This window comes from Oncorhynchus masou, chromosome 25 (assembly GCF_036934945.1).
Source record: "Oncorhynchus masou masou isolate Uvic2021 chromosome 25, UVic_Omas_1.1, whole genome shotgun sequence".
Lineage (NCBI taxonomy): Eukaryota > Metazoa > Chordata > Actinopteri > Salmoniformes > Salmonidae > Oncorhynchus > Oncorhynchus masou.
The window spans coordinates 42,675,237-42,703,200 of NC_088236.1; the positions used below are offsets into that span (position 1 = coordinate 42,675,237).

The following is a 27,964-nucleotide window of genomic DNA, read 5'->3' on the forward strand; positions in this document are numbered from 1 at the left end:
CTAAATGTTTTTTGATATCTTTACATTTGTTTTCAGTGTATTAAACTAAGCATATACAGTATAGGCTTGTTGCTTTGATGTTTAAATGTTAAAGTTTAAATGGTGCTGCAATAGCGGAGGCAGTGCTCCTGTTGTCTTTGTGCTAACTTGCTGTAAATCCATGGTTCTAAATCAGTTGAAAACATTTCACTTGCTTGCCCATGCTGCAGGTGATATAACTGTTTGTTATATATAATATTTGCATTGTGAACTTCACCGGACAGATGTTGCTCTCCGGTTTTGTGCAGAAACAACTGTATGTGTTGTTGATTTTATTCTGCTTCTGAATGAATTGCCTTTTTGTTGTCACGGCCTTATTGTATATCACGGTGGCGTATGAATGAATGGGTTTACAGAGCAAACACCTCAATTATTTAAAAAAAATGGGATTTTGTTTACACACCGCTACTGTGTGGGTGACTGTTTTCCCAGGTGATGTCATACCTGAGTTTGTTTCTGAGAAGATACCAGATGTCTTGAAGCAGATTGAGAATCCCTTTGAATTAAATAAAATAAGTCATTGATAGTGCCTAAAATGCCATTCATGTAGGCTTAGACTGATTAGCAGGTAAATACAAAACAAACATTCGTTTTTTGGGGGTTCAGATGTTAGGCCTACTACACATGTCTGATTATTATGATTGCTTTATTGTATAGGTCAACTCTTTCAAGGTAATTGATCAGCTCAACCTCTGAATGACAGTAGATCCCACAGGAGTACAACTGCCCAAACATGCACTCCACAGGGCAACAAAAAGCTGTTATCAACCTTATTCAGATACAATTATTACCTTATCCATTCAACAGTTTTATTACATTATCCAAGTGATTCATCACATTATCCAGTTTTACATTACCCTATCAAATAAAACCAGCACAGTAAGTTAATACAGTATCCATTGTTATTACGTTGTTATAGCCTACCAGTTGAAGGGCTACTGCATAGATATGTTGGCCGTATCATGTTTGTTATTTATAATTATGTTCTACTGTATTTAGTTATGTCGTCTACAATTTACAAAGCTGCAACTTTTGGCGTGCCTTACTGGAATTGAACCCGTAATAGTTCCACGTATACACTTAGTGTTCAAAAACATATCCACCGTTCTGAGTATCACAAAGCCTATCATTTCATTGTCCATCACAGCAAGCGCTCGACTCTACCCGTGAACAGAGGCTCTAGCAGAGATTTCTATGTGAAGCACGCTGTCATCGGGCTAGGCGGGTGGATGCCCCACATGTAGGAGCAGCAATCAACCCAATATCTGAGGACAAAACACCGTTTGTTATGACTGAATGCGTCGGTGAAAAGCTACACAAACATTGTGGGATCTTATGACATACGCTGGTACTCAGATATAGGCCTGAATAATATCATTGGACGCATGCATAAAAATCGTGGATCATTTGGAAGAAATTGCACTGAAACGATGAGTTGCAGATGGGGGACAGAGCTGTGGGTAAGTAGAACCACGGAAGCACGACCGAGTGATAGCGGCGCAAATATATTAGTATATGAAACATGTTTTAACTATTGCTTTAATTTGATGGACAACCTTTGATCTGTTCCGATACAAACGACATGTGGATGGCATTGTCTTGCAACAAGGTAGCGAGCTTAAAGCTCCTGCTGCCATGATGCTTCTCTGCGCGTGCATGCAGCCTTTATTATCGGAGGCATAGTGGCCGATTCTATACTGGGTCGCCTGTTAGACGACACGGTCGGCTACCCCATCTGATTTTACAGTCACTAATTAATATAGCCTACTTTTGTTTTTAACCTCAAGATCTATCCCGCCATACAGCCTACGTTAGAAGCAATAGGCTAGTTGTTTTCAATATCCTACCCCATTAGCCTATTACAATCACTAAGCCATTGCAAATGGGGTCTATACTGTGCACGTACAGCTACACAGCGACTCTAGTAACGTTTCATTTGAAACATTGCCCCCGAGAGCGGTGTTGTAGGCTACGCATTTGGGAATGGGTTTCCTCCGTTGTCTGCCTTAATTGACATTATAGCTGAAATAGCTATTAAAGCAAGAACAATGACGAACAGGGCTAGCAGTTTGAACGGATCCTCATACACTACGGTTTTTTCCGCACATAGAAGGGCCTATTGCAAATATCAGAGAGAGTGACGTCTAAAATAATGCATTAAATATGTGTAACGTCATGGAATTAGTTTTTATTTGTAAATGGAAACAATGCCTATAGTTGAAGAGGGCTGTTTTTTTTTTAAATGTTATGCCTACAGGTGTGCACAAATAGGCTATGCATTGCAGATATGCAAACGTAACCCGCCACTACATATGTTAATTTGAGTTCACAACATATACTATTACACCTCACCAACTGAATGCCAACAGTCTTATTATATACCCAATTTGTCTCCTGTAGTTCATGTTGTAGGCCTACATACAATGTGCAGAAGTGTTAGCCCACTGTTGCAACAGACATACTGTTTCAACAAAGACTGTTCTAGACTCTATCCCTCTCTAATTGAACCATAATAGCTCATTTCTATACATTTTTCATAAACATTGCCTCTTGGCTGCAAAATAAATTAGGAAGAAAATACACATCAGAGGTGTAACCTGGTCTAGTTACTGGATGTGAGTTTGGGAATTAAATTGAGGATATGGCTTTGTTTTTGATCATGTATTCTTTTTTAATTCTTAATCTCTTTTTCTTATAGGACCAGTTTGACAACTTGGAAAAGCACACCCACTGGGGCATTGAGTTTGTGGAGAGGTATACAAAGTTTGTTAAGGAGAGATCTGAAATTGAAATCAGCTATGCAAAACAAATCAGGTAAGGCTGGGAAAACATTATCCTCTTTACTTCCCATTTTGATATTGTCATGTCTCTCATGGCTGAGGCGTTGCAGTAGGAGAAGCCTACAGTACGACTAAAACATATGTTTCGGTATGTTTTGTTGATTTCAGTAACTTTGATAAAAGACTACAGAGCCTGCATCACCAATGTCATCCAAGTCATGCCACACTCAAGTGCAACGCATGTCATAAGGTGATGCTCACAAGTGACAAAATGATCTCCGGTATCCACATTTTCATATACATTTCAGACATGCATACACCAGAGCAAGAGGGTCCAGTGGTACATGTGTCAGCTGTCTCTCTAGTGTATCACTGCACCGTCTTGTTCAGGTGGTTTTCGTAATTAAAGAGAATGCCTTCTCAATAACCCCCAGGTTAAACAAAGGTATAAAAAAAATTAAAAAAATGTAATGTAATTAGCCCACTTCAAAGCAAACTTCTAAATTCGGAGGTGAATGTAGCCAGGCCTACCCAAAGGTGGTAGTTTATGTAGCAAGTAGCAACAAAGTGAAGTAGATTAATACAGATACATACAGGCCTTCAACTACGTGCAACCGGAAGTGTAAGCCGGGTAGGCAACGCATTACCATGGTTACTAGGTTATCCACAGCAATGACCCACATTCGTTTTCTTCCAATGGTCTTGGGAGCTTCCCCCTGTATAATATGGGGGTATTGCCAGACAGTGATAGTCTCTGACAGAGCAGTCCCCGGGGACAGTGGTTGGGTTGGATCACTGTCTGCCGTGCACTCACCAAGGAATACACAGCAGCAAATCCCTGCATGCATAATCATCAACCTTGTTTCTGGAGATCATATCAAGAGGTTTTCTGCCTCAGCAATAGTGCAGCGATCAGCTCGACTGGATTATTCATTGGTGTGTTTTGTTCTCCAGCCAGTATCATTGATAATGGCACCATTTTAAGTTGCATATGAAGTGTTTTGTTAAATTGTGTTTTTTTCCATCACCAACCGTAATAGATTTAATTTCTCTACATATGTTAGTTGATAGTACAGTTGATGTAGTATATTGATTAAGGCAACCGTAGACTAAACAAACCAGACTATGGAACACACAGATTGGACACTGAATGGAGGAATTAAGCCTTCCAAATGATGCAAAAAGCCCCAAAAGACAAGCAGGTGCTTAAAAAGACTAGAGCAAACAGACAGCTAGGGACTTGTTAGTCATTTTATTTTCAAAGTGTTAACATGAATCTGGGCGTATGGGATTTGTGCCATGTGCTGTGGTGTCAGGATCCAGATTTGTCATGTGGCTGCAAGCAGACAAAAAGAGGTGGCTGGCGCGACTGGCAATCTGCCTAGCAACACATCAGAATAGATGCTGTGGATCAGAGCACAGGGGGTGGAGGCTACCAGTGGAGGCTACCAGTCAGAGGGGGAGATTGTTTTTACCGCTGTGTCAGTATTCTAGCCTCAGTTTCTGCTCACGATAGTCCGCTCAGAGGCTGTATAATTACAAATGTAATATTTATCGTTTTTTCTTTCATAAGCGTCATTGTACAGATAGTATGATGATATTTCAAGGGGAATCTTGCCGTTATGCTTTCATAGTAAGTGTAGGCTCTATCTCCAGTTGGCTGAATCATCCTGAGTTTTACATTACAGCTAAGGGATGACTTCCTGATACTGCCCCTCTAATGCTGCTCTTTCTTGTCAAATCACTCTGTTGTTTTTAGAGATGTGTACAATATGAGGCCCAGATGCAGAGGTACACAGAAGATTATCCGTCAATCAGCTTGTACTTTTGATATCCTGTCACTGGGCGTCCCTTTCCCATGCGTCCCTTTCCCAAACATACAATATTTGTGTTTACACATCTCCCTCTGTATTTATCCACAGTCCCTGATTTACAGTGTACTGTATGTTTTCCACGCCTGTACTGAAATTTGTTCCCATTCCCTAACAGAAACCTCTCTAAAAAATATCAGCCCAAGAAAAACTCAAGAGAGGAAGACGAATACAAGTGAGTGAAATGCATCAAGGATTAATGTTCACAGTATCAGGTTGACCGTGCACATTAATGTGGCTATTATTTTTGCGATGATTGTACAGTCATGTAATCCATTTACCATCTCCACTCATTACCGGCTGTTACTGGGTAAAAATAGCTGTTTTAGATTAACAAGGCTGCACTTTCATGGCTTGCAGCGAAACACTCCATTTCTGCCCGGAGAACACTGTGTAGCTGAAGCCAAGGGTTTTTCCACAAGGATTGTCTTTTCATCAAGATGTTATCCTTCATAATACCAGGGAACAGTGGGTTAACTGTCTAGTTCAGGGCCTCATCAGCTCGGGGATTCGATCCAGCAACCTTTCGGTTACTGGCCCAACGCTCTAACCACTAGGCTACCTGCAGTTGTGATTAGAGTAATTAAGTGAGGGTTTTTAAACACGTTTTGTGGTCACCTCTCGTCTTGTTACCAGGTATACGTCCTGTCGGGCCTTCCTGATGACCCTGAATGAGCTGAACGACTATGCCGGACAACACGAGGTCATCGCTGAGAATCTCACTACTCATATCATCTGTGAGCTGACACGCTATATCCAGGAGCTGAAAGCAGAGAGGAAATCGGTAAAAAAATCCCCTTTTCTGCGCATCGCTCACTTCGTCATGAATTGTACTCTCCTGGATCATGCTCATTGGCGGCTCAAAACTATTTTGAGGCTAGAATACGTAGAGATTATTGATATCACATGATTTGAGCCAAACCAGCCAATCCCTGGTCAACCAGTGGCGGCTCGATGCTTCCAAAAAAAATGTTTTAACATGATTTTTTTTCCCCACTCCCAAAAATCAAATCAGCAAATGCAATTGCTGGAACAGATGCAAATATGTCATTGGTGATTGTCATTGCTCTGTACCACACAGCCAGGGATCAAGCTGAGAATCTGTTATGATGTTGCTCACAATTGTATGCCGCCACATCCAATACATCCCAGGGATGGAACTGGGTCAAGTATCCAGGTCAATGGATTGGGAACATGTTGACCATACTCCCCCCACCAATCCATAGTAGCCTCAACCAGGTCTCTGTCTGGAGCTGGTGGCTGGAACTAATATGATGGGGGTGGGGGGGTGGGGGGGGGGTGGAATGTACAACAGCTCCCCCCCCCCCCTTCCCCACACACATAGTTTTGTAAGGCGTTGGTTGTGGCCTTTTGTCTGACAGCATGTCTTTGACGATGGCTCAGCTCAGTGCGAGAAGAGTTAATACCTCTTCCTTTTATAAAAAAAATAAATAATCTGGACTGCCGTTCGTGTCGGATTGTTTTTATTTTCGAACGTGTAGTAAAGGTAGCTTTCATCGATAGCTCACTCCAATGTATGCTTTTTCATTCATTCAATTCCCAACCAGAACATGGTGTAAGTTAAATGAGGTCATGCAACCAGGCATTGAACATAAGCTTTGTACATCACATTAATATTTACTGCTCCTATATTTTGAATTGAACTTAAAACAAAAGCAGAAGTGCCTTTGAGTCTTCATCTGTGAATTCCCTTGAAAGTTGTATTATACGCTGTGAACAGCATTGAATCAGTCAAGAGTATGCACATCATCAAGTCACATGTTAGTTTAGTTTTGGCTCAGTAGTTTCACTTCAATGCAAAGGCTAAGTAGTGGATTTTATGCCTTTTTGTTGTGGATATTGTGTGTTTTGTCTAGCTTTATTATTCATCATAAGGAGTATCGTAAGAGCTGCCGTAAGAAATGTACAAGTCTCTTGACTGTCTAGTTATAGATACAAAATTGCTCAGAAGTCAAACCAGAAATGATTCTACTACTGTTTTAAGTGTTTTAACTTATTTTATTATGTGTTTTTTTTTTACCCAGCATTTCCATGATGGCCGCAGAGCTCAGCAACACATTGAGAATTCTTGGAAACAACTGGAATCCGTAAGTGTCCTCCTGATGAGTAGGTTTGAGTAATTGAAGAGATGAACGATATGCGACTGAACCATTCCAACTTGACTTGTGAATTGCCTCTCCTCAGAGTAAACGGAGATTTGAGAGAGACTGCAAGGAGGCGGACCGAGCCCAGCAGTACTTTGACAAGATTGATGCTGACATCAATGTGACCAAAGCAGACGTCGAAAAAGTAAGTTATTGACTGACAATGGGTAGCAGTGTGTGTGGGTGCGTGTGTGTGTGTGTGTGTGCGTGGGTGACTGCGAATGCCTTGCCGGTCTCTGTGTGTCTGTGCGTGTGTGTGTAAAAGTGCAGCTACTCTTAGTCACCACTCACCCACTCATTAAGCTGTAAGCATGGTTTGCGTGGCAACAGCTTCACTGACAAGAGAGTGCTGTGGCCCTGTTGGAAGTTGGGTTGGAGCCAAATATGAATCACTGCTGGTAGACAGTGGTACAGTGCTTCATGGAGCTCCAGCTATGGGCTTTTCTCATTGTTCCCTCTAAATGTAATGCCTCAGATGGTAACCAAGCTGTGTTACTGTGCTAGTGTACTGCTGATTCCAAAAACTGTACTATTATTTCAGTATTGATTGCAAAAAACAGTGATAGTACTTTGACATGTTTATCAAGTATCCGATCTGTCCAATGTACTGTAGAAACAAAGGTAACTCAATGTACAGTAGTGTCAACATGCAACATCCCTGAGCTCAGGAAGATTGATATCAACATTGCCCTAGCATTCTGCCAGTCGTGAAAGAACTTCCCTAGAATGTTGTTACTTTGATAAGTTTGGTATTTTAGACCTTAAGAGTTTGATGATTTCTTACCCTGACAGTAGTCTAGAGACTGTAATCCACTGTTTAGAGTTTATTAAACAACCACTACTAATCCAGCTAATTTAACACACCACTAACCAAAAATATTTGGGACAGATGGGGTGGGGGGCAAATGTGCAATGTTTCAAATATTTGGCCATATCACATTTAAGTAACTTCAAACCAGGTCATTGAGTTGATTTCAGTTCATTTGGCCATGATATTTTGACATTGCACGGTTGCCTGTATCTGTATAAAGATGCAAAAAGTTGGCAATGCACCACCTACTGTACACAAGTCAAGAATCTCATGAAGCTAATATGAACTAAAATAAACAAAATCAAATAACCAAACTCTGGTTGTTTTGGACACCCCCCAACGAAAAAACGTGTCAGTAAATAGAAAGTGACATATCACTTGAAAGCTACAGCCTTTGTCTGTTTGTAAATAAAACTCAAATCTTACTGCTGACAATGTCATATGAACCCCCCCCCCACCACCACCACCCCTCCATAAAGGGCATAAACATTGCGCTATGGTCATATTCATAGAGTATGCAATGTAGGTCAAGTCACCAGAAATGCAAACATGTAATATGCCTGGAAAGAATACACCCTGATGGTCATTGTACAGCAATGAATTTCCTTCTCGATCCACATTACCTTGTACGCATCCTCCACCTGGGCCGTGGATCTACTCGTTTCCAATAGGAAAAGTGAATGGGAAAAGAAGTTGGAAATGTCCTCAACTGTCTGTGTCTCGTTTAAAAAAATCTTGGTAACTTAAAAGCCATGATTGCGAGGGTAATTTTAAGATGTCAGGCTTGAAAATCCGTTCAGCGATTCTGCCCAAACCAGACCAAGCGACGTCTTGTGATCTCCTAATGCTATCTAGTAGATGAACTGGCAATCAGAAAGGGGTTTTACACCAGTGGATAGGTAGAGACTTCAACTTTCTCCTCATACAGTGCATTAGAAAAGTATTCAGATCCCTTGACGTTTTCCACATTTTGTTACGGTAGAGTCTTATACTAAAATGGATTCAATTGTTTTTTCCCCTCATCAATCTCCACACATTACCCCATGATTACAAAGAAAAACAAGTTTTTATTAAAAAAATGCAAATGTATAAAAACAAAACAAAAAAAAAATCACATTTACATAAGTATTCAGACCCTGTACTCACTAGTTTGTTTAAGCACCTTTGGCAGCGATTACAGCCTTGAGTGTTCTTGGGTATGACTCTACAGGCCGAGCACACCTGTATTTGGGGAGTTTCTCCCATTCTTCTTTGCAGATCCTCTCAAGCTCTGTCAGGTTGGATGGGGAGCTTCGCTGCACAGCTATTTTCAGGTCTCTCCAGAGATGTTTGATGGGGTTCAAGTCCGGGCTCTGGCTGGGCCACTCAAGGACATTCATAGACTTGTCCCAAAGCCACTCCTGCGTTGTCTTGGCTGTGTGCTTAGGGTTGTTATCCTGTTGGAAGGTGAACTTTTGCCCCAGCCTGAGGTCCTGAGCGCTCCGGAGCACTCCGGAGCAGATTTCATCAAGAATCTCTCTGTACTTTGCGCCGCTCATCTTTACCTCGATTCTGACTAGTCTCCCAGTCCCTGCCACTAAAAAACATCCCCACAGCATAATGCTGCCACCACCATGCTTCACCGTAGCATAGGGGTGGTGACAGGTTTCCTCCAGACTTGCCACTTAGCATTCAGGCCAAAGTGTTCAATCTTGATTTCATCAGACCAGATAATCTTGTTTCTCATGGTCTGAGAGTCCTTTAGGTTCCTTTTGGCAAACTCCAAGCGGGCTGTCATGTGCCATTTCCTGAGGCGGGGATTCTGTCTGGACACTCTACCATAAAGGCATGATTGGTGGAGTGCTGCAGAGATGGTTGTTCTGCTGGAAGGTTCTCCCATCTCCACAGAGGAGATGGGAGGAGCTCTATCAGAGTGACCATCGGGTTCTTGGTCACCTCCCTGTCCAAGGCCCTTTTCCCCCGATTGCTCAGTTTGGCCGAGCGGCCAGCTCTAGGAAGGGTCTTGGTGGTTACAGACTTCTTCCATTTAAGAATGATGGATGCCACTGTGTTCTTAGGGACATTCTATCACCCGTCCCCAGATCTGTGCCGCGACACAATCCTGTTTCGGAATTCTAAGGACAATGCCTTGGACCTCATGGCTTGTTTTTTGTGCTCTGACATGCACTGTCAACTATGGGACCTTGTATAGACAGGTGTGTGCCTTTCCAAACCATGTCCAATCAATTGAATATACCACAGGTGGACTCCAATCAAGTTATAGAAACATCTCAAGGATAATCAATGGAAACAGGATGCACCTGAGCTCAATTTCGAGTCTCATAGCAAAGGGTCTGAATACTTATGTAAATGTCGTATTTCAGTTTTACATTTTTAATAAAATTGCACACCTGTTTTAAACCTGTTTTTGCTTTGTCATTATGGGGTATTATGTGCAGATTAATGAGGTAAAAATGGTCTTTAATCAATTTTAGAGTAAGGCTGTAAAGTAACAAAATCTGTAAAAAATCTGTAAATTCTTTCCGAATGCACTGTAACCACTATGTTCCTTACAGTTCAAGCCTTTTTGCAGTCTAGTAATTTATTCAGTACATAAATAATACTTAAAAAAATACTTTCACATAATTAGAACGTCTAAAACCTGTCTGTAGTGCTCTGAAACTAACTCAGTGTTTTTGTTTTCTAACATGTCTTAAAGCGGTGCTCTCTCAAGGTAGGTTTACGAGGTCTGTGAGGATTTGTCTCTGTGTTCAATGTATACCCATAGGCATAACATTGTCTGTTTCACTCGGAGCATCATTTCAAATTAAGATCTCCAAAGATCTTCTAAGGCTTGTTATGGTTTGGAATGGGTATTTACAGAAAGAAACTGCTGGGGTCGGTTAGTGTGTACAGGATTTCCAAATGATAATTGAGTGAAGACACATCTAAACATATTCATATACAGTACCAGTCAAAAGTTTGGACACAATGGTTTTTCTTTATTTTTATTTGTTATTTAATCCCCAGTTTACAATTGGCTCATTCTTCCCCCTCCTCTCCCCTGTAACTATTCCCCAGGTCGTTGCTGCAAATGAGAACATGTTCTCAGTCAACTTACCTTGTAAAATAGTGGATAAATAAATAATTGTCTACATTGTATAATACTAGTGAAGACATAAACTATATAATAACACATATGGAATCATGTAGTAACCAAAACATTGGGAAAATAATCGAAATATATATTTTATATTTGAGATTTTGCAAAGTAGCCACCCTTAGCCTTGATGACAGCTTTGCACAATCTTGGCATTTTCTCAAGCAACTTCATGAGGTAGTCACCTGGAATGCATTTAAATTAACAGGTGTACCTTGTTAAAAGTTAATTTGAGGAATTTCTTTCCTTCGTAATGAGTTTGAGCCTTGTGACATGGTAGCGGTGGTATACAGAAGATAGCCCTATTTGGTAAAAGACCAAGTCCATATTATGGCAAGAACAGCTCAAATAAGCAAAGAAAAATGACAGTCCATCATTACTTTAAGACATGAAGGTCAGTCAATCTGGAAAATTTCAAGAACTTTTAAAGCTTCTTCAAGTGCAGTCGCAAAAACCATAAAGCGCTGTGATGAAACTGGCTCTCATGAGGACCGCCACAGGAATGGAAGACCCAGAGTTCAAGTAACAGCCACATCTCAACATCAACTCTTCTGAGGAGACTACGTGAATCAGGCCGTCATGGTCGATTCACTAGTAAGAAGAAGAAAATTGCTTGGGCCAAGCAACACGAGCAATGGACATTAGACCGGTGGAAATCTGTCCTTTGGTCCAAATTAGAGATTTTTGGTTCCAACCGCCGTGTCTTTGTGAGACGCAGAGTAGGTTAATGGATGATCTCCGGATGTGTGGTTCCGACTGTGAAGCATGGAGGAGGAGGTGTGATGGTGTGCGGATGCTTTGCTGGTGACACTGTCTGTGATTTATTTAGAATTCAAGGAACATTTAACCAGCATGGCTACAACAGCATTCTGCAGTGATATGCCATCCCATCTGGTTTGCGCTTAGTGGGACTATCATTTGTTTTTCAACAGGACAATGACACAACACACCTCCATGCTGTTTAAGAGATATTTAAACAAGAGGGAGAGTGATGGAGTGCTGCATTAGATGACTTGGCCTCCACAATCAACCGACGTCAACCCAATTGAGATAGTTTGGGATGAGTCAGACCGCAGAGTGATGGAAAACAGCCAACAAGTGCTCAGCATATGTGGGAACTCCTTCAAGACTGTTGGAAAAGCATTCCAGGTGAAGCTGGTTGAGAGAATGCCAAGAGTGTGCCAAGCTGTCATCAAGGCAAAGTGGGCTACTTTGAAGAATCTAAAATCTATATTTATATTTGTTTAACACTTTGGGTTACTACTTGATGCCATGTGTGTCATTTCATAGTTTTGATGTCTTCATTCTTATTTTACAATGTAGAAAATAGTCAAAATAAAGAAAAACCCTTGAATGAGTAGGTGTGTCCCAACTTTTGACTCGTATTGTATACAGTGCCATGAAAAAGTATCTGCCCACTTTCAGATTTTTGGCGAATTTTGCATCTTTTTTTTACACTGAATGTTATTAGATTTTCAACCAAATCCTAATATTAGATAAAGGGAACCTGAGTCAATAAATACCACAACATTTGAGTACTTATTTCATTTATTTAATAAACAATGCCCCTGTGTGATAAAGTAATTGCACCCTTACACTCAATAACTGGTTTTAACACCTTTTAGATACAATGACTGCAACCAAACACTTTGTTGTAGTTGTTAAAGAGTCTCTCACGTCGCTGCGGATTAATTTTCTTCCATGCAGTTCTGCTTTAACTCAGCGACATTTGTGGGATTTCGAGCCTGAACCGCTCGTTTCAGGCCCTGTCACAACATCTTAGTAAGGTTTAGGTCTGGACTTTGAGTAGGCCTTTCCAAAACATTAAATGTGTTGCTTTTCAGCCATTCTGATGTAGACTTGCTTGTGTGTTTTGGATCAGTGAGGAAAACCAAACACTGCACTCCACGGAAAGAATCTCATACCGACAGCCAAGCATGGTGGTGGTAGTATGATGCTTCGGGGATGCTTTCCTGCCTCAGGACCAGGATGCCTTGCCATCATTGAAGGAGCCATGAATTCTGCTCCGTATCAGAGAATTCTAAAGGAGAACGTCAGGCCATCCGTCTGTGAGCTGAAGCGCAGCTGGGTCATGCAGCAAGACAATGATCCAAAACACACAAGCAAGTCCCACGTCAGAATGGCTTGAAAGCAACACATTCTAATTTTTAGAATGGCATTGTAGCAGGACCTCAAACAAGCAGTTCATGCTTGAAAACCTTCAAATGTGGCTGAGTTAAAGCAGTGGTAGAGTGGGCCCAAATTCCTCCAAAGTGACGCAAGGAACCGATCATGAAATACAGGAAGCATTTGGTTGCAGTCGTTGCAGCTGAAGGTGGTTATTGAGTGTAAGGGGGCAGAAATAGAGAAAATCAGAAAGGAGGCAAATACTTTTTCATGGCGCTGCACACAAATAACAAATATAGACGCAAATAAAATGCATAATCGCTGAGCTTGTAATCTCTCGTGGACAGATATACGTAAATATAACTGATACCCTAGAATCTGTCTGGAAGGACTGGGATGGGTGAGATAACGAGCAGCAGTAGTTCCAGTGTTTGTGTTTTTCATCACAGGTTATTTGCACACATCGCAATTTCGACAGTGTTATCATCTTTGGAATTTTGGAAGAGGAGGGCACATTTGGGCCCCGTAACTTGCAAAGAGAGCAAATGGAGCTCTTCATTATGGTTCCCTTCCTCGTTCTAGCATCTCTTCATCTCTTCTCTTAACATGTATGGAACCAGAATTTATTCAAGCAGCTGACCAATTACATGAGATTTTAGTTCAGGGTTAACCAAGATTTATTAAAGATTGCAACTAATACTGTTCGGCATACAAAATGTTACCCTTCAGTTTTGTTTGTTTACTTTGAGTCTTGTGTTATGAAGACAGTCTTCAACTGTCTGCTGAAGCAGCACCTAGATCTTGTCCTGTCAGTGTACAGTGTGTCTCAGTGCTCATACTGTATGTTTGTGGGTTATGTGCATGCAAAATGAGCCCTTTTGTGTTTTTCTTTTGTTCTTGTTGTTGTTTGTTATGGTCGATGTTTCCATCATTTTGTCATTGTAAATATTCAATATGGATTGAGGTGTCGCACTACTTGACACTAACCAATACTTTTAACTTCCCCCACCCCCCAAAAATGTCTTTGTTATAGTTTTGTGAGGAATCATCCGGATGTTGTTATGCGTGTTAACACGAAATGTGCTTTGTTAGAGTTCTGTTGATCTTTGCAGGGTTTACAGTCCCACTTGTTGGTGTGTGAATCGTTAATCCATCTCTGAACCTCCTCTCTGTATACAGGCCAGACAGCAGGCCCAGTTGAAACACCAAGTGGCAGAGGACAGCAAGAATGAATACCTCACCTACCTGCAGAAGTTTAACAAGGAGCAGAATGAACATTATTATAGCCTTATACCTCACATCTTTCAGGTATTTAACCTCACAGTACTAATTGATTAGTTTTATATACAGTGCCTTCAAAAAGTATTCACACCCCTTGACTTTTTCCACATTTTGTTGTGTTACAGCCTGAATTTAAAATGGATACAATTTCAATTTTGTGTCACTGATCTACACACAACACCCCATAATGTCAAAGTAGAATTTCTGAAATTCATAAAGAAATTAAAAGCTGAAATGTCTTGAGTCAATAAGTATTCAACCGCTTTGTTATGGCAAGCCTAAATAAGGTCAGGAGTAAAAATTTGCTTAACAAATCACATCATAAGTTGCATGGACTCATTCCGTTTAAAACAATAGTGGTTAACATGATTTTTGAATGACTACCCCATCTCTGTACCCCACATGTATAATTATCTGTAAGGTCCCTGAATCGAGTAGTGAAATTCAAGCACAGATTCAACCACAAAGACCAGCAGTTTTTTTAATGTATCACAGAAAAAGTGTAGCGATTGGTAGATCCTAACTCAGTTGTCAGAGAGGAAGGAAACCGCTCATGGATTTCACCATGAGGACAATTGTGATTTTAAAACAGTTACAGAGTTTAATGGTTGTGATATGAGAACTGAGGATAAATAAACAACAGTGTAGTTACTCCGCAATACTAACTTACATGACAGAGTGGAAAGAAGGAAACCTGTACAGAATAAAAGTATTCCTAAACGTGAATCCTGTTTGCAACAATGCACTTATGTAATAATGCAAAAAATGTGTTGAATACAAAGTGTTATGTTTGGGCAAATCCGACACAACACAACATTGCCTACCACTCTTCATATTTTCAAGCATGGTTTGGCTGCATCATGTTATTGGTATACTTGTCATCAGAAAGGACTATAGAGTTTTTAGGATAGAAATAAACTGAATACATCTATAAGCACAGGCAAAATCCTTGTGGAAAACCTGTCCCAGACACTGGGAGACAAATTCACTTTTCAGCAGGACAATAATCTAATACACAAGGCCAAATCTATACTGAAGTTGCATACCAAAACAACATTTAATCTTCGTGAGTGGCCTAGTTACAGTTTCAACATAAATTGACTTGAACATTTATGGCAAGACTTGAAGATGGCTGTCTAGCAATGATTGACAACCAACTTCACCAGCTTATGTCAGGCATATGTGTATAGGTGGCAGGGAAGTCAGGCGCAGTAGAGTCAAACGGAGTGTAAAATGGAGTCTTTTAATAAAGTCCAAGTAACATGCTCCATAACACTAAATAGACAAATTAATATAAATAAATATGGGTACGAAGACCCGTCGCGCACCTATACAAAAACACTACACTGACGATAAACGATCTCTGACAAAGACATGAGGGGAAACAGAGGGTTAAATACACAACAGGTAATGAATGGGATTGAAAACGGGTGTGTGGGAAGACAAGACAAAACCAATGGAAAATGAAAAATGGATCAATGATGGCTAGAAGACCGGTGACGTCAAACGCCGAGCACCGCCCGAACAAGGAGAGGCAACGACTTCGGCAGAAGTTGTGACAGCTTGAAGACATTTTTAAAGAATATTGGCAAATATACACTGAACAAAAATATAAACGCAACATGTAAATCAGGGATGCACGATACATCAGTAAGCATATCGGAATCGGACGATATTAGCTAAAAATGCCAACATTGGTATCGGCCCATGTCTAGTTTAACGCCGATGTGCAAAACCGAAGTCAAAGCTGAGGTGCATATCTATATAAACGTAGGTAAATGAAATATAGCACAACACAGAACAAAAGCAGAATAATACTAAGCATGCCAACAACTTAACAAGTTCAAGTCGAGCAGTCATTTGAAAGAGTAAGAACATATCAGCGAGACAACTCAAAGGCGAAATCCATTAACGGATAATGGAATAATGGAATTCAATCAACCATTCTCTGTGGTGGATGATGTTGGCTTTTGCTAACTGATTTCCTTTTTATGAACTGTAACTCAGTAAAATCTTTGAAATGGTTGCATGTTGCATTTATATTTTTGTTCAGTTTAGTACAATCCAGGTGTGCAAAGCTCTTAGAGACGTACCCAGAATGACTCACAGCTGTAATCGCAGTCAAATGTGATTCTATCATGTAACGACTCAGAGGTGTGAATATCTAAATGACATATTTCTGTATTTCATTTTAAATCAATTTGGGAAAAATTCTAAAAACATGTTTGCACTTTGTCGTTATGGGGTATTGTGTGTAGATTAGTGAGAAAAATATATTTAATCAATTTTGAATTCAGGCATTAACACAACAAAATGTGTGATAAGTCCATGGGTATGGATGCTTTCTGAAGGCACTGTAGTTATACAGTAGCACTTGCAGGCACTCAAAGTGCTTCAGGGAGAAAACATTATTTACCAGTTCTCACATCCACCCTATTTACAATATAACTGATGTGTATGTGATTAGCAACACATAATTCTATTTGAAGGTACAGTAATCAAACAATGTTTTCTTTGTTGCAGAAAATACAGGAGATGGAGGAGAAAAGGATCGAGAAAGTGGGAGAGTCTATGAAGACTTACGCAGAGGTCAATCGGAAAGTGTTACCTATTGTTAGCAAATGTTTAGATGGCATGACCAATGCAGCAGCATCCATCGAGCCAACAATGGTGAGTTGCCTAGTGCCTGTGCATAACATGGTTCTTGTTATGTACAGTCATTTTACATAGTGACAAACTGTGTGGAACGTGCACAGACAAATCTGTTGCACATTTTTTGTGACATTATTTCTATACCGAAGTATGGAGAGAATGTGATTGCCGTCATCCATTGTTCTATTCGCAGAAGCAGTAAAGGGTTAGTAGCCCATAGGAGGACATAAATTATTCACACCTTCAAAAGGCTTACTTTGGCAGTTTTATTAATGGTCTCCACTTTCACATTAATGAGAATTGTTGCTATGCAAAGTCGCAGACAGGTGTCATTGGGTGGTTTCACCGATAGTGACAGCGGAGTCACCGATAATGATAGTTTTATCCTATACCGCAAAGGAATCAAGATGTTGGGCATTCATTGACATATGCCTTACTGGTGTTAAAAATAAATGCTTTAATCTGGACTGTATAAAGTGTCTCAGACTAAGAGTGTTGATGTACAATCAGGTCCCCCTGTCTATTGATTATAACTAAGGTAAAGCTGATCCTAGATCAGCACTCCTACTCTGAGACACTTTATGTGGTGGGTTTCAAGAGCCAGGCCTTTGCTATAATTGTGTCTTCCTGCGCTTGAAAGGGTTTAGGTCGATTCCACTTCAGCGGGAGCAGAAAAGATTTGTATGTATCACAAACCATTTTTTTGTCAATCAGGATGAGTGGGAGTTTTAGGCCTTTTTTAGACCTAAACACAACTTGATACATGCTCTAACATATGGCGAGGGCATGTGTGTCTAGATTCTGATAATACACATTTTAACATTAATTTATTAAACATAAAAATATTAATAGGAATATCTCAAAACTACAATTTTTTATTTTTCTTATTTTTAGACATATTGTTTGCAACAATATACTCTTCAAAAGAGATCATAGCCCTCCTTTGAGATTGGACAAATCACCAGCAGAAGGAGTTCCTGTTGAATAAAAGAACCTAGACATACTCCTTTAAGAGCACACTAAAAGGAGTATAATGACACCAAGGTGTAGCCTGTATCATGTACACTTCACAGTCTTACAGAAGGCATGTTTAGGTCTAAAAAGGGCCTAAAATGGCCAATTCCATCATAATGTTGGTTTGTGATGCAAATGTCAAAAGTATTTCAAGTCCCATGAAGTTTCTATGTGAGAATTGCCAGAACAATCTGAGATACCAAAAATATTTCCTGCTCCCGCTGGGGTGGAATCGCCCTTTTGCATGTCGCAGTTTTGACATTGGCTTTTGAGAGGAATACTTCCACTTTAAAGTGCTAATTATTTCCTTCTATTTCGTTCAGTTTAGTGCCTTCAAGCTGAAATACATTTGGTGAATATTCATAATATTCCATCTATTATACATGAATGAAATCACTTCCCCCAACAGGATACCAAGCAGGTGGTGGAATCCTTCAAGTCTGGCTTCGAGCCACCTGGCGACGTAGAAGTTGAGGACTATAGTCTGTCTATGAGGCGGACCGTGTCAGAGTCCAGCTATCTGAACTCGCGGGGGGAGGGCAAGCCCAGCCGCAGCAACAGCAGGGGCAAACTATGGCCTTTCAAGAGAAACAAGGTAAGAACAACACCTTCAGTCCACAATACTGCCCTCTACCTACTGTACTGTAATAGCCAGGGCCAAGTTTGGCAGGGCACCGCGTTGTGGAAGGTTCAGACAGAAATACATGTTGTAGATAGAGCACACGTCTCTCTGACATGACAAATAAGGAATCCTGTCGGCTCTCTTCATGACATTTCTACCTGAAATGTTCCACAATGTGAACTGAACGGGGCACAGGCGTCTGCCTAAACTGGAGAGTGTACATCTTTGTAATATGAAATAAATGCCTGTTTGGAAGCACAATTTATCTAAACGTTCAACTCGTGCTCGAGCAGTGTTCTCTCGTCCTCGCACAATGACACGCTCATACTCTGTACATGCTCTTTTAATCGCTGCTGTCTTAAGTGTTAGTAACCAGATTCTTTCTGTTGTCCTTCGTTTCATTATTTGTATTATTTTAAATAATGTTTGTGTGTTAATTTTCCTAATTTTATTTATTGTTTTGTTCCATACCGCTCCATGACCCTTACCCATAGCTCATGTCTTTGTTAGCTTCCCCACGCCAACCACCTCCTCCCCCCTACCTCCCCATCACCCGGTGCCGTGCCCAACGGCCCCCAGTCTCCCCAGCAGCCCAAGGAGCCCCTCTCCCACCGCCTCAATGAGTTCATGACCTCCAAACATAAAATGCAATGTCTAAGGAGTCTGACACGTGGGGTAAGTTGATTTTGTACGGGCAGATTGACTCTTAAGACATTGATGTGGTGACTATGGGCTACTGATAGTGGCTCCTCCTATTGCTCATTCCCTTTGAATGGGATCCGTCCGAGCCTACTACCCGCAGACAATAATTAGAAAATTGTGTGTATTCTGGCACTGTCTTCTTTTCCAATCTACGAATGGTGTGTATTCATTTTTGTTCATTGTTTAACATTTGTTCATACTGTAGGTGGATAAAATATAATGCTGCCAATGGTGAATGAACTGTTCAGACTGACATGGCATCTATCTTAATATCCACAACCCTTCATTGCTGCTTGTGCTTGTACAGTTTCATACTTCCGTCTCAAAGTTTCAAACATATGTTGACATTGTGTCTTTTTCGTCCCATTGTCTCCCCTCACTTGGAAAGCTTTCTCTCAAGCTGGTAAGCATGACTGGTTTCCTAACTCTTCAGATGGTTGATGACTATATTGTTTTGTAGTGCACACATTTGTAGTGCACACATCTAGATCACTATAGAGAAAAATTGCTCAGATACGCTCAGATCTCATTGTTGATGATAACAAAATGAAGTCAATATAAAGACATAAAAAAAAAACATATATAAAACAATATAAAGTCACTTCTCCATGGTGTTAGGCTTCTTTAATAGGGTTATGTATGTCTGGGTGTTGATTTGTTTGTTTGGTGGTTTGTTTGTTTCCCCATAGGGTTCTGGCCCTGAAGATTGTAGTCACCTGCCTCCTGAACAGAGGAGGAAGAAGCTCCAGGCCAAAATCAATGACATCAACAAGGAGCTACAAAAAGAGGTGGATCAGAGGTAGAGTAAATGTGTGAAAGTCCAATTGTGTCTCTATATGAGAAGTTTTAAACTAACCCTGGTCTATTTAAAAACGGATCAACTCTTCAGTATGAATGCCTGTTCATTCTGAATGTGACAAAGCTGTCCATTTTGTGTTGTAGGGATGCTCTGACTAAAATGAAGGACGTGTACATAAAGAACCCACACATGGGGGACCCCAACAGCGTGGACCCACGATTAGAGGAGATCGGACAAGATATTGACAAGTTAGAACTGGATTCAAGGAAATATGAAGTAAGTTGAACTGTTACACAAGATTTATGTCAATGCTGGTTAGATATTTCGTGTTTGTCTAGGGGTAGTGCTGCCAACTGCAGGCTCCAGACTAAAATCTGGGTTTGAATCCCTTGTCTGACACTTTCACCGTTGTCTTTCCCCTGATCTGTCTCTCTTTCTCATTCCCGATCTCTATCACAAATATCCCACTAGTTTATGTGCAAATCAAGTATTGTTGAGTCGAAACCTTTTGATGTCTGTCCACAGGCCTGGCTGCTGGAGGTGGAGACAAGGTTAGCAGAAAAGAGTGACCCACACAGACGACAAAGTGGATTGTACGACCCCAACGCTACTACACCTGTCAACAACAACTGTGCACCTGTCAACCGAGAGAGGTAGAACAAATGTGCTCATTACTATAGCTCAGAATCAGTGGACCAGCAAACTGAAAAACCACAACCAAACCTCGCACTAGCTAGCTAACAATGTGTGTCACAACAGAGAACTATACGATTTGACTGAAACTTCTTTGGGGGCTTGTTGCACATGATTTATTATGCTCTAAATACAACTAACGAGGACTGTCTATTGACTCAATGTATGCTTTTTAACACAGCTCTAAATGGATTGGTTTATGGATTTGACACACGTTTCCCCAGGGCCATATAGGCAATGATATTTGGATATGATATTTGGGTTTGCACATACAATATCCATGTTGTTGGTCTTTAACTGTTTGTCGTCTTTATGCGGTTAGCCCGGACGGCAGCTATACAGAGGATCATAGCACAGAGCATCACCTCAAATCTCGGAGCACCGACTTTGATGATGACTTTGATGACGAGGACCCACTCCCCACTATCGGAACCTGTAAATCGCTCTACCCTTTCGAAGGTACGCCGATGCCCCCTCTGAAAATACGTGTTGTTGTTAGATTGGGGTTTGTTGTACTGTTCAGAACATATGTCTCACCTGGTTCAAATAACAGGGAAGGGGCTTCTTCTGCCATGTACAGTTCATGTACAGTTGGGTTAAAACATTTCCCTGCAGGTAAAAAATAAAGTGCTGTAAAGAGGATATGACTCATTGAGGCGTATTCTGAAAGTTCACCTATGTATGCCATTACATACAGTTGAAGTCGGAAGTTTACATACACTTAGGTTGGAGTCATTAAAACTGGTTTTTCAACCACTACACAAATGTCTTGATAACAAACTATAATTTTGGCAAGTCGGTTAGGATATCTACTTTGTGCATGACACAAGTCATTTTTCCAACAATTGTTTACAGACAGATTATTTCACTTATAATGCACTGTATCACAAGTCCAGTGGGTCAGAAGTTCACATACACTAAGTTGACTGTGTCTTTCCAACAAGTTGAAAAATTACAGAAAATTATGTCATGGCTTTAGAAGCTTCTGATAGGCTAATTGACATCATTTGAGTCAATTGGAGGTGTACCTGTGGATGTATTTCAAGGCCTACCTTCAAACTCAGTGCCTCTTTTCTTGACATCATGGGAAAATCAAAATAAATCAGCCCTGGGAGCAATTTCCAAATGCCTGAAAGTACCACGTTCATCTTCACCATAGGACCACACAGCCGTCATACCACTCAGGAAGAAGATGGGTTCTGTCTCCTAGAGATGAACATACTTTGGTGCAAAAAATGCAACTCAATCCCAGTACAACAGCAAAGGGCCTTGTGAAGATGCTGGAGGAAACAGGTACAAAAGTATCTATATCCACAGTAAAATGAGTCCTATATCGACATAACCTGAAAGTCCACTTAGCAAGGAAGAAGCCACTGATCCAAAACCGCCATAAAAAAGCCAGACTATGGTTTGCAACTGCACATTGGGACAAAGATTGTACTTTTTGGAGAAATGTCCTCTGGTCTGATGAAACAAAAATAGAACTGTTTGGCCATAATGACCATCGTTATGTTTGGAGGAAAAAGGGGAAGGCTTGCAAGCCGAAGAACACCATCCCAACCTTGAAGCACGGGGGTAGCAGCATCATGTTGTGGGGGTGCTTTGCTGCAGGAGGGACTGGTGTACTTCACAAAATAGATGGCATCATGAGGGAGAGAAATTATGTGGATATATTGAAGCAACATCTCAAGACATCAGTCAGGAAGTTAAAGCTTGGTTGCAAATGGGTCTTCCAAATGAACAATGACCCCAAGCATACTTCCAAAGTTATGGCAAAATGGCTTAAGGACAACAAAATCAAGGTATTGGAGTGGCCATCACAAAGCCCTGACCTGAATCCTATATACATTTTGAGGGCAGAACTGAAAAAGCGTGTGGGAGCAAGGAGGCCTACCAACCTGACTCAGTTACACCAGCTCTGTCAGGAGGAATGGGCCAAAATTCACCCAACTTATTGTGGGAAGCTTGTGGAAGGCTAGCCGCAACATTTGACACAAGTTACACAATTTAAAGGCAATGCTACCAAATACTAATTGAGTGTATGTAAACTTATGACCACTGGGAATCTGATGAAAGAAATAAAAGCTGACATAAATCATTCTCTATACTATTATTCTGATATTTCACATTCTTAAAATAAAGTGGTGATCATAACTGGCCTAAAACAGGGAATTTTTACTAGGATTAAATGTCATGAATTATGAAAAACTAAGTTTAAATTTATTTGGCTACGGTGTATGCAAACTTCAGACTTCAACTGTAGGTTATTGCTAGATGATTACAAACAAACTTGGTGCAGCATAGGCTTTTTGTGAACGTAATATTTTAACACACTCTTCTGTAAAATAACAATGACTCTGCGTTTTACTTTCTTGTCTCTCCTTCTCAGGTCAGAACGAAGGCACCATTTCCATGGCCGAGGGGGAGCTGCTGTATGTCATCGAGGAGGATAAGGGTGACGGGTGGACGCGAGTGCGCAGGAACGAGGATGAAGAGGGATACGTTCCCACATCTTACATCAAGGTCTTTTTCGACACAAATGCCAAAGGTGCTATGACATACATATAATTGTCATTTTATGAGATGGGCAATGGGTGGACAAACATATACAAAAATCTCTTTGACATTTCAACCCCCCTGAAGTTTCCGAAATATCCAAGAATCATTTTGGAGACGGAACTCGCAGAACAACGGACTGTATTTACATTTGTCCTCGTGCTTTTTACCTTCTACCATCTGGCGCCCGTTCAAACTCATTTTGGAGAAGTCTTTGTTTGTGTGTATGAACAGGTGTGGATGTGATAAGTTGTCAGAACCAACTCGACACCGCTGTCGATATCAGCTACACCTTGCTTCTAGCACTAATAGTAATAAACAAATGTCAATTTCTTGATTTATTTGACCAACAAATTTAGATATGTACAGTACGGTTTCTCATATTAGAAAACATTGCATCTAAACATATCAATTCCTCTTTGGAATAGCTATTATTGCATGCCTAAAGACAGACTCATGGTATGCAGGTTATGCTCTTCCAGCCTCCACTGCGTTGCATGCACAGTACATAGTATATCTGCGCTTGAGCAGCGACCATCATTGCTGTAAGCTTGCGAAGCAGAGAGGCAAACTAAATCAGCTGTTGCATGTGGACATGTTTCAAAGTATCAAAGAGAGGGCATGCCTTTTTACAGAGTAAAGCAAAAAAAACAATGTGATAGTTAGAAAAGGACACTGCTTGCACGTTGTCTTGATTAGCAATAGTACGACATACGAGTGTATTCCCTTCTACAAGCTGTTGGCCCTCCTCCAAAATCTGACAAAGGGGCTTCATTGAAGCGCCTAAACTACTGAATGTCGCGCTAAGTTTACAGTTGTGTTCTCGACAGATAGACACTCGTTTCATTCTGAGACGCATGGTGATGCACCCGCCATTCCATGATTGGCATGTTATTGATTTATTGTTTTATAATGATCAATCTATCCCTGCTTTATTTGATACTGAGTTGTTCTGCATGCTTGAACCAATTGATAAGACAAATTAAGTCAAATCAGAGGAGCATAGTATTGTAACCAGGTAGTATTTCTGTTTTGAAAATGATTAACACATGTAACCTCGAGTTTTCTGTCTTTAATTTGCCATTGACGTTCAGAATCACGCTCTCGTGCAGCATAGACTCGACTGTATGCACACGTAATCTGCCAGGATGATTGTCAGAATGTGCAGGAATGTCATGGATTTACTTTCACTTCTCTTAATGCATCACCACTAACATGTCTTGTGTGATTTTTGTTTGTTTGTTTGCTTTTTTGTTTGCTTTTTTCTTATTGCAGATTCCTAAAAGTCTTTGGCTCGCACAGGGATGGCAGGGCACAGGTCCTTGCGAAAAAGCACCCTCCTCTTAAAACTGTAGTCAGAGAGACGGCAGACTAAAGGGACAAAGTTGCAAGGCAGTCCAATTTGCGACCCAGTACAGAAATCCATTGCGGGTTTCTATTGAATGGATCAAAAACAACACACATTGCGGGGCAACCACCATTTCTAGTCATTTTCCTCTTGATTGTTTCTGCAAGCTTGCTTCTTGTTTTTCTAACTGGAGATAAGTATCATGTTGTGGGCTGCTTGCTGTTCTACTGTACCTTGGCCCCCAGGGGCGGTACTTGTTTCAGGGGAGAGGAGTCTGAGACAGCCTTGTTACACATTGGTGGCTATTCTAAACCTGCATTTCAATCTATCGTCACAACAAACTCTACACCGTAGGAAAACACTTATGGAAAATACCGCTACACTTTGGCTGAAATTCCATTGGTTAATTCCCATGGTGAAGGGAAAAAAAGCCATTGTGTCTGCGTCACGAAAAAGCATGTTCACAGTAATGTCAATCAGACAAAACGGAAGAAAACAAAGCTCATTATATGGATACATTTTTCTTGGCACTGGAGCAATGTTGCTGCTTCTCCAGTTGGATTTAACACAGTAAACGCCTCGCAATTACTGTACACACCCATGTACGTATTTTGGGGTATATAGATTATATACTGATTACACATAAATTACACTGATTGTTGGCTTGAAACACATCTGCAGAAATTTGTTGAGCACCAATTTGACTTTTGACTTTTAGTTGAAGTGCATTGTGTCGCCTGACTGGAGCACTCAGTGCAGGTTTACAGGTTGGCATACAATCTGAACGAAGATCTCACTCCTTTGCTCTCTCCTATTGTCTTGCAATACGCACATGAGTGACAGCTCCTCTCTCTGGCTACACCCCCACACAGGCAGTAGCCATGGTGATTGTCGCACAACTCTCTTTCTCCGTCTCTCACCCTTCTCTCTGTTCTTTTTCTCTCTTTTTCTGGCTACTTGTGGTGGAGGTAGCTACTCTTCGGTTGGCGCTGTGTTTCTCTACGCATGCATGCCTGCCCTGTCTTCTTGCCTGTGCCAGTCCTGCAGGGGGGGGTGGGGCTCTCTATTACGTTAACTCATCATTTGTGGTGTGTTATCTTCTTTCCTTCTTACCCTGTATTTGTGCCTGTGGTTTTGTGATTTTATATTTTGGGGGGTATTATTCTTTTGTCAATGCATGACCACTTTGCTTTCCCCTCGAATTCTTGATATGTCCATGCTGTTTCTCTTCCGGAGAGACACTGACAGTTTCATATCTCTCTTCTGTTAAAAAAAAAAAAAAAAAAACGTTTTAAAGCTCCTTTTAACCGAGGTTAATCTGGGAGCGGCTTCTCTTTGCATTAGCTGGTTACCAACTCAAACTGACAAATTGAGGTATTCGTACGTCCATTGATAAAGAGATGCTGTACATATTAGCGAACTGAAGTCTCAGTGTATTCTGTAAGTATTTTGTGCTTTGAATTCACTGTGTACTGTTCCTTTCAAAAAACGTACCTATATACTGTATATAACTGGTGTGAAAGCAAAGTTTGTTTCTTGACCGTTGACAGTAATGATGTAATTATACTCTGGTGTGTGTGATATGTGATAACTATATGCTAAAGCTTGGAATCGTGTCTTCATTTTTCATTTATTTTATAGTAAAATAATGCCTGTTTATTTCTTTTGAGAAGAACAATACCTCTTTGTTATTGTTGGGCTTTGTTTCTCCTGGAAATGTTATCTGAAGTCTAATATACCATGTTGGAGTTTCGGAAATAAATTTAAATATGAAGTGGGGGAAAAAGGGACGTGTTACTGTCGAAAAGCATACAACGGCTGCGGTAGTGATGTTTTGCTGACATACAGTAAGTGCACTGTGAGGTTCTGCAGACTAAATGATGAATGTTACAGATACATACATTACCATCACATCTTTCTATCATTACAATTTATTCTAACACTTCAGCCCACTAGATGGCATATTTGTCACAGCAAATTCTTCTGAGTTGCTGGTGCTTTCCTTGCCAGAGAGTGTGTGTGCTCAATTGCATGCTTACGTTCTTGCTTAATTATTTCGCCACCAAAAAAACGAATTTGCTCAACATTTAGTACAGTTACAGTTACAGTTACAGTTAGTACAGTATCTTGTGACTGATACGCGGATAGTTCTCATGTGTCAATTCTCTCGTTGGATACTCTTTTCACACTATTATGGCTGAACCATACTGTGCTGGCGTGGATATTTAGTTTTCACATTTGTATTTGTTTTATTATGGATCCCCATTAACTGCTACCAAGGCAGCAGCTACTCTTCCTTGGGTCCAGCCAAATTAAGGCAGTTATACAGTATACAATTAAAAACATGACATTACATTTCACAACAGATGAAGTGTGTGCCCTCCGGCCACTACTCTACTACCACATATCTACAACACAAAATCCATGTGTGTGTGTGTGTGTGTATGTTATCACATTGGTCAGTAATTAGTTCAGCAGGTGACAACTGCTAGGCCACGATAAAGTTAGGAACTATTTACATCACTTCCTTCATTTGTTCTCGATTAGATTTGAATGTTTTGGAATGCAATGGGCTTCAGGAATGGGAGCAGAGTAATTCAAAACAAGTTTAGTAACTCGTGCTTTAGCCAGCAGCCCTGGCGTTCTGTTTGTGTGTGAGTGTGTGTTTCTGCACCCCACCCCTTATACATCCTGTGCTACCCCTCCATCTTGTCCATTATTAACTTTTTTAGTATTTTTTTATCTTAAATGACATGGATCATTAATACACTAGACAGCAGACCCTTCTAGAATGCCTGCTTGTTCTACTGATGTACGATTATAAAGACGCAAAGCAGGAATGAGCTATTATAACACAAGCTGTGCTATTTGAGCTGTATTTCTCAAGCAGATTCAGCCCTAGGGCAAGTATCTCCCTCCGGAACACTGCTGTGTGTGTGTGTGTGTGTGTTGACAGTAATTTAGGCATCATAATGTTTGATGAGCTGGGGAATGTGCAGCCAACCCCCATAAACGGTCGTTCCTAGTTCTCTGAAGAGTAACAGGAGCCTTGCCCTTGGGAGCCAGGAATTCCTGTTTGGCTCCCAGTGCTGGAAATCATGTCACTGATCTGGATTGAGACCCCACCCCTCTTTATTTGAAACGGATCATTTACACCTCCTCATACACATCTTTAACACTGTCTAGAATGAAAAACATTGGAAAAGAAAAGCCATACAAGACAATGTGTTAAAACATCCAGTAGTTCTTGATCCTTGAAATATGTGGGAACCATTTATGTTGGACTTTGGTCATTGATTGGCTTCAGTTATAGCCTTAACACTGCAGACTTATTTAGACTCCAATGGATTTATGCATTGGAGACG

The 27,964-nt window shown here is 40.7% G+C and overlaps 1 pseudogene; it reads left to right on the forward strand.

Annotated features, from left to right (window-relative positions):
- Window positions 1-1,200: 1,200 nt before the first annotated feature.
- On the forward strand, window positions 1,201-26,279 carry LOC135514380 (formin-binding protein 1-like; annotated as a pseudogene).
- The last annotated feature ends 1,685 nt before the right edge of the window (window positions 26,280-27,964 follow it).